Genomic DNA, 13365 nt, shown 5'->3' with positions numbered 1-13365 from the left:
TGCAGGACAGGGGGATAATGGGTGTCACTTTCTCCCTCCGATCCTCTGTGTCATGCACCCGGGACAACGCATCGGCCTTGACGTTGTTAGATCCCAGTCGGTAGGAGAGGGTAAAGTCAAACCTGGCGAAGAATAGGGCCCACCTGGACTGACACGTGTTCAGCCTCTTTGCTGCTTGAATGTACTCTAGGTTCAGGTGGTCCGTCCAAACAAGGAATGGGTGTTGAGCACCCTTCAGCCAGTGCCGCCATGTTTTCAGCACCTTCTTTTTATTGTTTTTTAAAATGTTATTATTATTTTACCCCTTTTTTCTCCCCAATTTCGTGGTATCCAATTGCTAGTGTCTACTGTCTTGTCTCATCGCTGAAACTCCCGTACGGACTCAGGAGAGGCGAAGGTCGAGAGCCATGCGTCCTCCGAAACACAACCCAACCAAGCCGTACTGCTTTTTGACACAACGCACATCCAACCCGGAAGCCAGCCGTACCAATGTGTAGGAGGAAACACCGTACACCAAGTGACCTGGTCAGCGTGCACTGCGCCCAGCCCGCCACAGGAGGCGCTAGTGAGCGATGAGACAAGGATATCCCTGCCGGCCAAACCCTCCCTAACCCGAACGACACTGGGCCAATTGTGTGCCGCCCCATGGGCCTCCCGGTCGCGGCCGGCTGCGGCAGAGCCTGGGCTCGAACCCAGAATCTCTGGTGGCACAGCTAGCTAGACCACTGTGACACCCGGGAGGCCCTTCAGCGCCTTCTTGATGGCCAGCAACTCATGATCCCCCACGTCATAATTCCACTCCGCGGGAGACAGCTTCCGTGAGTAGAAGGCACATGGATGGGGTTTAGGCGGCGATCCAGTGTGTTGGGAGAGAACAGCTCCTACTCCAACCTCGGAGGCATCCACCTTCACTTCAACACAGACCTGACATGAGAGTCATGTTGCTCGCATGTAGTGGAGTACACCAAGATGTCATCTGTGTACACCACTACACAGCGACCCAACATGTCTCGAAATACCTCGTTAATGAAGAATTGAAACAGAGGATGCATTTGTCAGGCCGTAGGGCATTACTCTGTATTCGTAGTGTCCGGTGCTGTTGCTGAGGGCGGTCTTCCATTCATCCCCCTTTCTGATGCACACCAGGTCGCAGGCACCGCGTAAATCCAATTTGGTAAAGTACTGAGCACCGTGCATCTGTTCGATCACAGTGGGTATGAGAGACAGGGGATAACTGAATTTAACAGTTGCCTTATTCAGTGTCCGGTAATCAATACAGGGCTGGAGACCTCCGTCCTTCTTCTTCATGAAAAAGAAGCTGGAGGAGGCCGGAGAGGTGGACGGACAGAGGAATCCTTGGACCAGCGCGTCCTGGATGTAGACCTCCATGGCTTCGGTCTCTGCATGCGAGAGAGGGTAGATGTGCCTCCGCGGGAGGGTAGAACCAGGCAGTAGGTTGAAAGTGCAGTCCCATGGGCGATGAGGGGTCAGGCACGTGCCACGAGTCTTCAAAAAAGCCACCTGTAGGTCCCGGTATTCCACTGGAATAGGGACGTTGGTGGCCTGATCCGGACTTTCCACGGAGATGGCACAGATAGACACAGAGAGACACCTCCCCTGACACGCCTGCAACCAACCCAACAACCTCCTCTCTGACCACGATATCCTGGGGTTATGCAACTGTAACCAGGGGAAATCTAAAACTATGGGGTGTGCGGGAGAGTCTAAGATGAGGAAAATGCATTCATGGTGGTTGTGAGAAACTGTGAAGGAAATGGGAATCATGGTCTGGCACACTAGTCCTGTTCCTAGGGGACGGTTGTCTAGGGCATGGACTGGGATAGGGGGTTGTAAAGGGCTTAAAGGAATGCGTAATGATAAAGCCACTGACCGGTCTAGGAAATTGCCTGCAGAACCTGAGTCCACTAGGGCAGGGCTAGGTGGGGGGCCAGGATAGTCCGGGAAGGTGACAGGAAGAAGGACGGGCTGGGTGGACAGAGAGGAGCAAGGCACGTCCACTCCTACCTGGGAAAGTACAAGAGCGCTCCTCGGGCCTGTCGCTTCCTCGCCTGGTTCTCCTTCTGGGACAGGTGTTCCAGAGGTTGTCCAACTCCCAGCAGTAGGAGCAGAGACCCTGTTGACAGCTGCGTTGACGTTCCTCTGGGGGAAGGTGCGTCGTGCCCACCTCCATGGAATCAGTCTCGCTGGAGGTTCCTGGGAGAGACCCGAACCCCCGGGATGGGCGACGACAGGCTTGCAGGAGATTTTCCAGGCGGATCAATCAATCAAATGTATTTATAAAGCCCTTCTTACATCAGCTGATGTCACAAAGTGCTGTACAGAAACCCAGCCTAAAACCCCAAACAGCAAGCAATTCAGGTGTAGAAGCACGGTGGCTAGGAAAAACTCCCTTGAAAGGGCGGAACCTAGGAAGAAACCTAGAGAGGAACCAGGCTATGAGGGGTGGCCAGTCCTCTTCTGGCTGTGCCGGGTGAAAATTATAACAGTGCATGGTCAAGATGTTCAAATGTTCATAGATGACCAGCAGGGTCAGATAGTAATATTCACAGTGGTTATCGAGGCTGCAACAGGTCAGCACCTCAGGAGTAAATGTCAGTTGGCTTTTCATAGTCGATCATTCAGAGTATTTCTACCACACCTGCTGTCTCTAGAAAGTTTAAAACAGCAGGTCTGTGACAAGGTAGCACGTCCGGTGAACAGGTCAGGGTTCCATAGCCGCAGGCAGAACAGTTGAAACTGGAGCAGCAGCACGACCAGGTGGATTGGGGACAGCAAGGAGTCATCAGGCCAGGTAGTCCTGAGGCATGGTCCTAGGGCTCAGGTCCTCCGAGAGAAAGAGAGACAGACAGAGAGAGAGACAGAGAGAGAGAATTAGAGAGAGCATACTTAAATTCGCACAGGACACAGGATAAGACAGGATAAATACTCCAGATATAACAGACTGACCCTAGCCCCCTGACACATATACTATTGCAGCATAAATACTGGAGGCTGAGACAGGAGGGGTCGGGAGACACCGTGGCCCCATCCGACGATACCCCCGGACAGGGCCAAACAGGCAGGATATAACCCCAACCACTTTGCCAAAGCACAGCCCCCACACCACTAGAGGGATATCTCCAACCACCAACTTACTATCCTAAGACAAGGCCGAGTATAGCCCACGAATATCTCCCCGACGGCACGAAGCCAAGGGGCGGCGCCAACCCGGACAGGAAGATCACGTCAGTGACTCAACCCACTCAAGTGACGCACCCCTCCTATGGATGGTATGGAAGAGCACCAGTAAGCCAGTGACTCAGCCCCCGTAATAGGGTTTGAGGCAGAGAATCCCAGTGGAGATAGGGGAACCGGCCAGGCAGAGACAGCAAGGGCAGTTCATTGCTCCAGTGTCTTTCCGTTCATCTTCACTCTCCTGGGCCTGACTACACTCAATCATAGGACTTACTGAAGAGATGAGTCTTCAATAAAGACTTCAAGGTTGAGACAGAGTCTGCGTCTCTCACATGGATAGGCAGACCATTCCATAAAAATGGAGCTCTATAGGAGAAAGTCCTGCCTCCAGTTGTTTGCTTAGAAATTCTAGGGACAGTAAGGAGGCCTGCATCTTGTGACCGCAGCGCATGTGTAGGTATGTACGGCAGGACCAAATCGGAATGATAGGTAGGAGCAAGCCCATGTAATGCTTTATAGGTTAGCAGTAAAACCTTGAAATCAGCCCTTGCCTTAACAGGAAGCCAGTATAGAGAGGCTAGCACTGGAGTAATATGATTAAAAAAAATTGGCTCTAGTCAAGATTCTAGCAGCCGTGTTTACCACTAACTGAAGTTTATTTAGTGCTTTATCCGGGTAGCCGGAAAGTAGAGCATTGCAGTAGTCTAACCTAGAAGGGACAAAAGCATGGATACATTTTTCTGCATCATTTTTGGACAGAAAGTTTCTGATTTTTGCAATGTTACGTAGATGGAAAAAAGATGTCCTTGAAACAGTCTTGATATGTTCATCAAAAGTGAGATCAGGGTCCAGAGTAACGCCAAGGTCCTTCACAGTTTTATTTGAGACGACTGTACAACCATCAAGATTAATTGTCAGATTCAACAGAAGATCTCTTTGTTTCTTGGGACCTAGAACTAGCATCTCTGTTTTGTCTGATTGTAATAGTAGAACATTTGCAGCCATCCACTTCCTTATGTCTGAAACATAGGCTTCTAGGGAGGGCAATTTTGGGGCTTCACCATGTTTCATCGAAATGTACAGCTGTGTGTCGTCCTCATAGCAGTGAAAGTTAACATTATGTTTCCGAATGACATCACCAAGAGGTCAAATATATAGTGAAAACAATAGTGGTCCTAAAACGGAGCCTTGAGGAACACCGAAATGTACAGTTGATTTGTCAGAGGACAAACCATCCACAGAGACAAACTGATATCTTTCCGACAGATAAGATCTAAACCAGGCCAGAACTTGTCCGTGTAGACCAATTTGAGTTTCCAATCTCTCCAAAAGAATGTGGTGATCGATGGTATCAAAAGCAGCACTAAGGTCTAGGAGCACGAGGATAGATGCAGAGCCTTGGTCTGACGCCATTAAAAGGTCATTTACGACCTTCACAAGTGCAGTCTCAGTACTATGATGGGGTCTAAAACCAGACTGAAGCGTTTCATATACATTGTTTGTCTTCAGGAAGGCAGTGAGTTGCGGTGCAACAGCTTTTTCTAACATTTTTGAGAGGAATGGGAGATTCGATACAGGCCGATAGTTTTTTATATTTTCTGGGTCAAGGTTTGGCTTTTTCAAAAGAGGCTTTATTACTGCCACTTTTAGTGAGTTTGGTACACATCCGGTGGATAGAGAGCCGTTTATTATGTTCAACATAGGAGGGCCAAGCACAGGAAGCAGCTCTTTCAGTAGTTTAGTTGGAATAGGGTTCAGCATGCAGCGTGAAGGTTTAGAGGCCATGATTATTTTCATCAATGTGTCAAGAGATACAGTACTAAAAAAACTTGAGTGTCTCCCTTGATCCTAGGTCCTGGCCGAGTTGTGCAGACTCAGGACAACTGAGCTTTGGAGGAATACGCAGATTTAAAGAGGAGTCCGTAATTTGCTTTCTAATGATCATGATCTTTTCCTCAAAGAAGGTCATGAATTTATCACTGTTGAAGTGAAAGCCATCCTCTCTTGGGGAATGCTGCTTTTCAATCCCCCGACCTCAACCCAATTGAGATGGTTTGGGATGAGTTGGACCGCAGAGTGAAGGAAAAGCAGCCAAAAAGTGCTCAGCATATGTGGGAACTTCTTCAGGACTGTTGGAAAAGCATTCCAGGTGACTACCTCATGAAGCTGGTTGAGAGAATGCCAAGAGTGTGTAAAGCTGTCATCAAGGCAAAGGATGGCTACTTTGAAGAATCTAAAATATATTTTGATTTGTTTAACACTTTTTTGATTACTACATGATTCCATGTGTGTTATTTCAAAGTTTAGATTTTTTTCTCACTATTATTCTACAATGTAGAAAATAGTCAAAATAAAGAAAAACCTTAAATGAGTAGGTGTGTCAAAACTTTTTACTGGTACTGTAGATTGAGTAAAACCAGCAGTTTTGATTGCGCTGGTTTTACTACTTCAATTGCATGCTTTTCCAGGAGAAAGGAGATTTCTGAGCAGAGTGTTTGCTTTTGAGCAGGGTTACAACCTGTTGTTTTCAAGACACCCCTGAAAAGTGGGGGTCGATGACAAAATTGTAGTGTGTAGCCTTGTGTTAGAGTGCATAACACCCATTTGTTTGCCATTGACCTTTTCTAGCTGGAAAGGTAGTGCTCGGGAAAACGGTGTTGTGCTAGAGAGTCGGTCCCATCAGGACCGAGGTAGTGCGTGCTGTGGTGCAGAGGGTATGCGGCCTGCATATGGTGCACCTCTGCCTCTTTGGCGATGCTGCACTCCACCTCTTCGGTAGGGCTGAGTGTGTCTGTTCCTCCACTCCTGAGCAGGTGCAGCGTGAGTCTAAACCTGGCTTCTTGGCATCTCAGTTGGGGCCCTGGATCGGGTGTAATGGTTTGGTGGTTGATGCATTCTAGGCTTTGGAATGAGGTGCTGAAGCTCCACCTGTGCTTTCTGTCCTCCTTAGACACTTGTAGGTTGGCCGCTGCTTGGCCAAATGTCTGGTCAGGTGATATTTGCACACCTAGTAGTGGAACCTTCTCTTCGTCAGGGAGGTTGGACTGCGCTAACCATCAGCTAACCATGAAGGCATTGGATGAGCAGGTCTGTAACTGTAGACAGTTCTTTCATGGACTCAGCATAATAGATTGCGGAGAGGCATTCCTGCAGCTCCTTATGATAGAATTGCTGAATTGCTAACAAAGCATATTGGCTGAAGCAGTGCTGTCATGTGTGCTGCATGGTCGCAGTTGTAAATGAGAACTTGTTCTCAACTGGCCTACCTGGTTAAATAAAGGTGAAATATATATATATATTTATATTTTTTAATAAATAAAAAATAGGAAGCGATCAGATGCCTGCATCGTTTGTTATGCAGCTCTTGGTCTGAACTGTGACAGAGAGAAGCAGACAGAAGCAATTGATTTGTCGATACGGGCCAAAACCATTCTCAACTGCACCGTGAACTGTAGGGGTTGGGTTTGGTACCGGCAAGGGAAACCTGTCCAGGATGTGCTCGAGGTCAGACTCAATGGTTGCTATATGACTGTCCAGTGACTTAATCTCTTTGCACATCTCAGTGTTGAGATTTGTGCCCAGGCAATGATGAGTGATGCAGTTTATTGATCATTGATCTGTGTGATAAACTCATCTGATGAGAATCCAGAGGCTCAGCCCCCAAAGCACGCAAGTCGAGATTTCAATGCTCTTGGTTTGTGAGTGCAAGAGCTGCTACCCTGTGCAGCCACTTGAGCATGTTCAGCTCCCGAGCAAAGAACGCAAAGCGTGTGCTCATCTGAGGCTAGGAGTTGTTTTTCACACTGCTGACATGGGGGATTAATAGCAATCTCATAATGTAAAACACGTACATGTGAAGAAAAGACAGTATGTCACGCCACACTGCCTTTTATAGGGACAGGTCACGTGGGTACAGTACGGGTGTGGCATGACTGTAAACATCTTTCATATTAAGCATCTCAATCACATCGCGTGGAGTTCCCATAGGACGGTTGGCAACCCGTTACAAAAACAAAAGAGAACCGAAGCCATTTACAACCTTCTCTAAACACATCAATGGCTATGGCAAGTGTCAAGTTGTATTTGTCAACATTTTAAGGGATGAGTAGATGGACATAACCTACTGCAATCATTCTGGTCGAAGACATTCAAATATTTTATGTGACTGTGTGTGTGTGTGAGAGAGAGAGAGAGAGAGAGAGAGAGAGGGAGAAGGACCCCTTTGGCCTTCCCGGTCTGAGTTCATCCTTGGTGGGAATGTCTTTACAAATACGGCTGGTTGTCATCTCTGCCAGTGTGTATCATCAGGGTTTCAGGAGATAGGAAGCCCACCTGCCTACTCTGCCCCCCCAGCACTGTGACACCATATTTTCTGAAACAGTAAAGCTGTTGCTTGACTCAATATTGTCAAAGCTGCTAGCCATCGGTATAGCTACACTGCATATTGACTTTTTCCTTGCCATGGTCGACTGGAAATTGAGAGGCATATTAGCCAATAACAGTGTTTAATTAGTTCATTGATTTGTCATGTCCAGGTAACACAGTTATTCTTGTCATTAGAATCACTGGTGTTCAAGAAACATGTTACAATTTACACAAAGTGTTGAACTATGTTTCCTTGATAATGGTTTCCAACATACAATTGGCAAAACTTCACTGAAGAGCAATATTTTGTTATTGTAATTCTAATAGCAGAATACTTAATTGTTTTGACTAGTTTCTGGTAACGGAGTGGCACTCTAAATTTCACTGAACACAGTTTAGCAACAATGGATAAGTCCATTTATAGGGCCTTCCTCTGAGCAAGAGGACAAGCACATTAGAGTGTCTAGTTTGAGAAACAGACGCCTCACAAGTCCTCAACTGGGAGCTTCATTAAATAGTTCCCGCAAAACACCAGTCAAAGCCTCAACAGTGAAGAGGCGACTCCGGGATGCTGGCCTTCTAGGCCGAGTTCCTCTGTCCAGTGTCTGTGTTCTTTTGCCCATCTTAATCTTAAATTTTTATTGGCCAGTCTGATATATGGCTTTTTCTTTGCAACTCTACCTAGAAGACCAGCATCCCGGAGTCGCCTCTTCACTGTTGACGTTGAGAAGTGTTTAGCGGGTACTATTTAATGAAGCTGCCAGTTTAGGACTTGTGAGGCGTCTGTTTCTCAGCTAGACACTCTAATGTACTTGTCCTCAGTATTTGCTCAGTTGTGCACCGGGGCCTCCCACTCCTCTTTCTATTCTGGTTAGAGACAGTTTGCGATGTTCTGTGAAGGGAGTAGTACACAGCGTTGTATGAGATCTACAGTTTCTTGCCAATTTCTGGCATTGGAATAGCCTTCATTTCTCAGAACAAGAATAGACTGGGGAGTTTCAGAAGAAAGTTATTTGTTTCTGGCCATTTTGAGACTGTAATCGAACCCACAAATGCTCCAGATACTCAACTAGTCTAAAGAAGGCCAGTTTTATTGCTTCTTTAAACAGCACAACAGTTTTCAGCTCTGCTAACATAATTGCAAAAGGGTTTTCTAATGATCAATTAGCCTTTTAAAATGATAAACTTGGATTAGCTAACACAATGTGCAATTGGAACACAGGAGTGATGGTTGCTGATATTGGGCCTCTGTACGCCTATGTAGATATTCCATAACAAAATCTGCCGTTTCCAGCTACAATAGTCATTGTCACAGATTTCTTCGTCGTCTGACGATATAGCGAAATCATCGTCGGAGAAAGTGGACCAATACGCAGCGGGTTGCGTGTTCAACATCATATTTATTAAAGACGTTGACCACGGAAAAACAAGAAATGCAGACAATACGACAGGAGACAGTTTCGCAGGCTATACCTAGCAGTGCAAAAAACAACTACCCACGAAACACAAAGACAAACACACCCTACTATATAGGACTCCCAATCAAAGGCAACTCAACACACCTGCCTTCAATTGGGAGTCCAACCCCAATTAACTATTCATAGAAAAACAACCCTAGAACCTATACCAACAACTAACACACCCCACTACACCACACACAAAACCCCAAAATACAAAACAAATATACCTCTGCCACGTCCTGACCAAATATAATACAACTAATACCTAAATATTGGTCAGGACGTGACAGTCATTTACAACATTATGAATGTCTACACTGTATTTCTGGTCAATTTGATGTTATTTAATGGACAAAAAACTGCTTTTCTTTCAAAAACAATGGCATTTCAAAGTGACCCCAAACTTTTGAACGGTATATATACACTGCTCAAAAAAATAAAGGGAACACTTAAACAACACAATGTAACTCCAAGTCAATCACACTTCTGTGAAATCAAACTGTCCACTTAGGAAGCAACACTGATTGACAGTACATTTCACATGCTGTTGTGCAAATGGAATAGACAACAGGTGGAAATTATAGGCAATTAGCAAGACACCCCCAATAAAGGAGTGGTTCTGCAGGTGGGGACCACAGACCACTTCTCAGGTCCTATGCTTCCTGGCTGATGTTTTGGTCACTTTTGAATGCTGGCGGTGCTTTCACTCTAGTGGTAGCATGAGACGGAGTCTACAACCCACACAAGTGGCTCAGGTAGTGCAGCTCATCCAGGATGGCACATCAATGTGAGCTGTGGCAAGAAGGTTTGCTGTGTCTGTCAGCGTAGTGTCCAGAGCATGGAGGCGCTACCAGGAGACAGGCCAGTACATCAGGAGACGTGGAAGAGGCCATAGGAAGGCAACAACCCAGCAGCAGGACCGCTACCTTCGCCTTTGTGCAAGGAGGAGCAGGAGAAGCACTGCCAGAGCCCTGCAAAATGACCTCCAGCAGCCCACAAATGTGCATGTGTCTGCTCAAACGGTCAGAAACAGACTCCATGAGGGTGGTATGAGGACCCGACGTCCACAGGTGGGGGTTGTGCTTACAGCCCAACACCGTGCAGGACGTTTGGCATTTGCCAGAGAACACCAAGATTGGCAAATTCGCCACTGGCGCTCTGTGCTCTTCACAGATGAAAGCAGGTTCTCACTGAGCACGTGACAGACATTAAAGAGTCTGGAGACGCCGTGGAGAACGTTCTGCTGCCTGCAACATCCTCCAGCATGACCGGTTTGGCGGTGGGTCAGTCATGGTGTGGGGTGGCATTTCTTTGGGGGGCCGCACAGCCCTCCATGTGCTCGCCAGAGGTAGCCTGACTGCCATTAGGTACCGAGATGAGATCCTCAGACCCCTTGTGAGACCATATGCTGGTGCGGTTGGCCCTGGGTTCCTCCTAATGCAAGACAATGCTAGACCTCATGTGGCTGGAGTGTGTCAGCAGTTCCTGCAAGAGGAAGGCATTGATGCTATGGACTGGCCCGCCCGTTCCCCAGACCTGAATCCAATCGAGCACATCTGGGACATCATGTCTCGCTCCATCCACCAACGCCACGTTGCACCACAGACTGTCCAGTAGTTGGCGGATGCTTTAGTCCAGGTCTGGGAGGAGATCCCTCAGGAGACCATCCGCCACCTAATCAGGAGCATGCTCAGGCGTTGTAGGGAGGTCATACAGGCACGTGGAGGCCACACACACTACTGAGCCACGTTTTGACTTGTTTTAAGGACATTACATCAAAGTTGGATCAGCCTGTAGTGTGGAAAACCACACTACAGGCTGATCCAACTTTGATGTAAGAGCAGAGGAGAGAGAGTTAGCACTTTAATTTTGAGTGATAAATTGGATTTCCATTGATTATTTTTGTGTGATTTTGTTGTCAGCACATTCAACTATGTAAAGAAAAAAGTATTTCATAAGATTATTTCTTTCATTCAGATCTAGGATGTGTTGTTCCCTGTAGCTCAGTTGGTAGAGCATGGTGTTTTCAACGCCAGGGTTGTGGGTTTGATTCCCACGGGGGGCCAGCACAGAAAATAATTTAAAAAAAAAATAATGTATGAAATGTATGCTTTCACTACTGTAAGTCGCTCTGGATAAGAACATCTGCTAAATGACTAAAATGTAAGTGTTCCCTTTATTTTTTGGAGCAGTATATATAGATATATATTAACCTTTATTTAACTAGGCAATTGAGAACAAATTCTTGTCTACAATGATGGCCTACCCCGGCCAAACCCTAAGCCGGATGACGCTGGGCCAATTGTGCGCCACAATAACCTACAACACAAGGCAAAATCTACACTGGAGTTGCTTTCCAAGAAGACAGTGAATGTTCCTGAGTGGTTAACAGAACTTGAAGAATTTTGAAAAGAGTAATGGGTAAATATTGCACATTCCAAGCTCTTAGAAACTAACCCAGGAAGACTCACAGCTGTAATCACTGCCAATGGTGTTTCTAACATGTATTGACTCGGGGTGAATAAGAAATGTTAGATCCCCCCTAGAACAGCCTCAATTCGTCGGGGCATGGAGTCTACAAGGTGTTGAAAGCGTTCCACAGGGATGCTGGCTAATGTTGACTCCAATGCTTCCCACAATTGTGTCAAGTTGGTTACATTTTACATTTACATTTAAGTCATTTAGCAGACGCTCTTATCCAGAGCGACTTACAAATTGGTGCATTCACCTTATAATATCCAGTGGAACAACCACTTTACAATAGTGCATCTAAATCTTTTAAGGGGGGGGGTTAGAAGGATTACTTTATCCTATCCCAGGTATTCCTTGAAGAGGTGGGGTTTCAGGTGTCTCCGGAAGGTGGTGATTGACTCCGCTGTCCTGGCGTCGTGAGGGAGCTTGTTCCACCATTGGGGTGCCAGAGCAGCGAACAGTTTTGACTGGGCTGAGCGGGAACTGTGCTTCCTCAGAGGTAGGGAGGCGAGCAGGCCAGAGGTGGATGAACGGAGTGCCCTTGTTTGGGTGTAGGGCCTGATCAGAGCCTGAAGGTACGGAGGTGCCGTTCCCCTCACAGCTCCGTAGGCAAGCACCATGGTCTTGTAGCGGATGCGAGCTTCGACTGGAAGCCAGTGGAGAGAGCGGAGGAGCGGGGTGACGTGAGAGAACTTGGGAAGGTTGAACACCAGACGGGCTGCGGCGTTCTGGATGAGTTGTAGGGGTTTAATGGCACAGGCAGGGAGCCCAGCCAACAGCGAGTTGCAATAATCCAGACGGGAGATGACAAGTGCCTGGATTAGGACCTGCGCCGCTTCCTGTGTGAGGCAGGGTCGTACTCTGCGAATGTTGTAGAGCATGAACCTACAGGATCGGGTCACCGCCTTGATGTTGGTGGAGAACGACAGGGTGTTGTCCAGGGTCACGCCAAGGCTCTTAGCACTCTGGGAGGAGGACACAAGGGAGTTGTCGACCGTGATGGCGAGATCATGGAACGGGCAGTCCTTCCCCGGGAGGAAGAGCAGCTCCGTCTTGCCGAGGTTCAGCTTGAGGTGGTGATCCGTCATCCACACTGATATGTCTGCCAGACATGCAGAGATGCGATTCGCCACCTGGTTGTCAGAAGGGGGAAAGGAGAAGATTAATTGTGTGTCATCTGCATAGCAATGATATGAGAGACCATGTGAGGATATGACAGAGCCAAGTGACTTGGTGTATAGCGAGAATAGGAGTGGGCCAAGAACAGAGCCCTGGGGGACACCAGTGGTGAGAGCACGTGGTGCGGAGACAGATTCTCGCCACGTCACCTGGTAGGAGCGACCTGTCAGGTAGGACGCAATCCAAGCGTGGGCGGCGCCGGAGATGCCCAGCTCGGAGAGGGTGGAGAGGAGGATCTGATGGTTCACGGTATCAAAGGCAGCAGATAGGTCTAGAAGGATGAGAGCAGAGGAGAGAGAGTTAGCTTTAGCAGTGCGGAGAGCCTCCGTGACACAGAGAAGAGCAGTCTCAGTTGAATGCCCAGTCTTGAAACCTGACTGATTGGGATCAAGAAGGTCATTCTGAGAGAGATAGCAAGAGAGCTGGCCAAGGACGGCGCGTTCAAGAGTTTTGGAGAGAAAGGAAAGAAGGGATACTGGTCTGTAGTTGTTGACATCGGAGGGATCGAGTGTAGGTTTTTTCAGAAGGGGTGCAACTCTCGCTCTCTTGAAGACGGAAGGGACGTAGCCAGCGGTCAAGGATGAGTTGATGAGCGAGGTGAGGTAGGGGAGAAGGTCTCCGGAAATGGTCTGGAGAAGAGAGGAGGGGATAGGGTCAAGTGGGCAGGTTGTTGGGCGGCCGGCCGTCACAAGAC

The 13365-nt window shown here is 47.7% G+C and overlaps 1 non-coding gene across 1 annotated transcript; it reads left to right on the top strand.

The window, feature by feature from the left end:
* Nucleotides 1-11011: 11011 nt before the first annotated feature.
* On the top strand, nt 11012-11085 carry trnae-uuc (transfer RNA glutamic acid (anticodon UUC)). Its single transcript has one exon. It is a non-coding gene; the product is annotated as a tRNA-Glu (tRNA).
* Nucleotides 11086-13365: the final 2280 nt, after the last annotated feature.

The sequence above is a fragment of the Salmo salar genome, chromosome ssa18 (assembly GCF_905237065.1).
Source record: "Salmo salar chromosome ssa18, Ssal_v3.1, whole genome shotgun sequence".
NCBI lineage: Eukaryota > Metazoa > Chordata > Actinopteri > Salmoniformes > Salmonidae > Salmo > Salmo salar.
The sequence above is the reverse complement of the archived record's forward strand: the minus strand, read 5'-3'. Positions and strand labels throughout refer to the sequence as shown.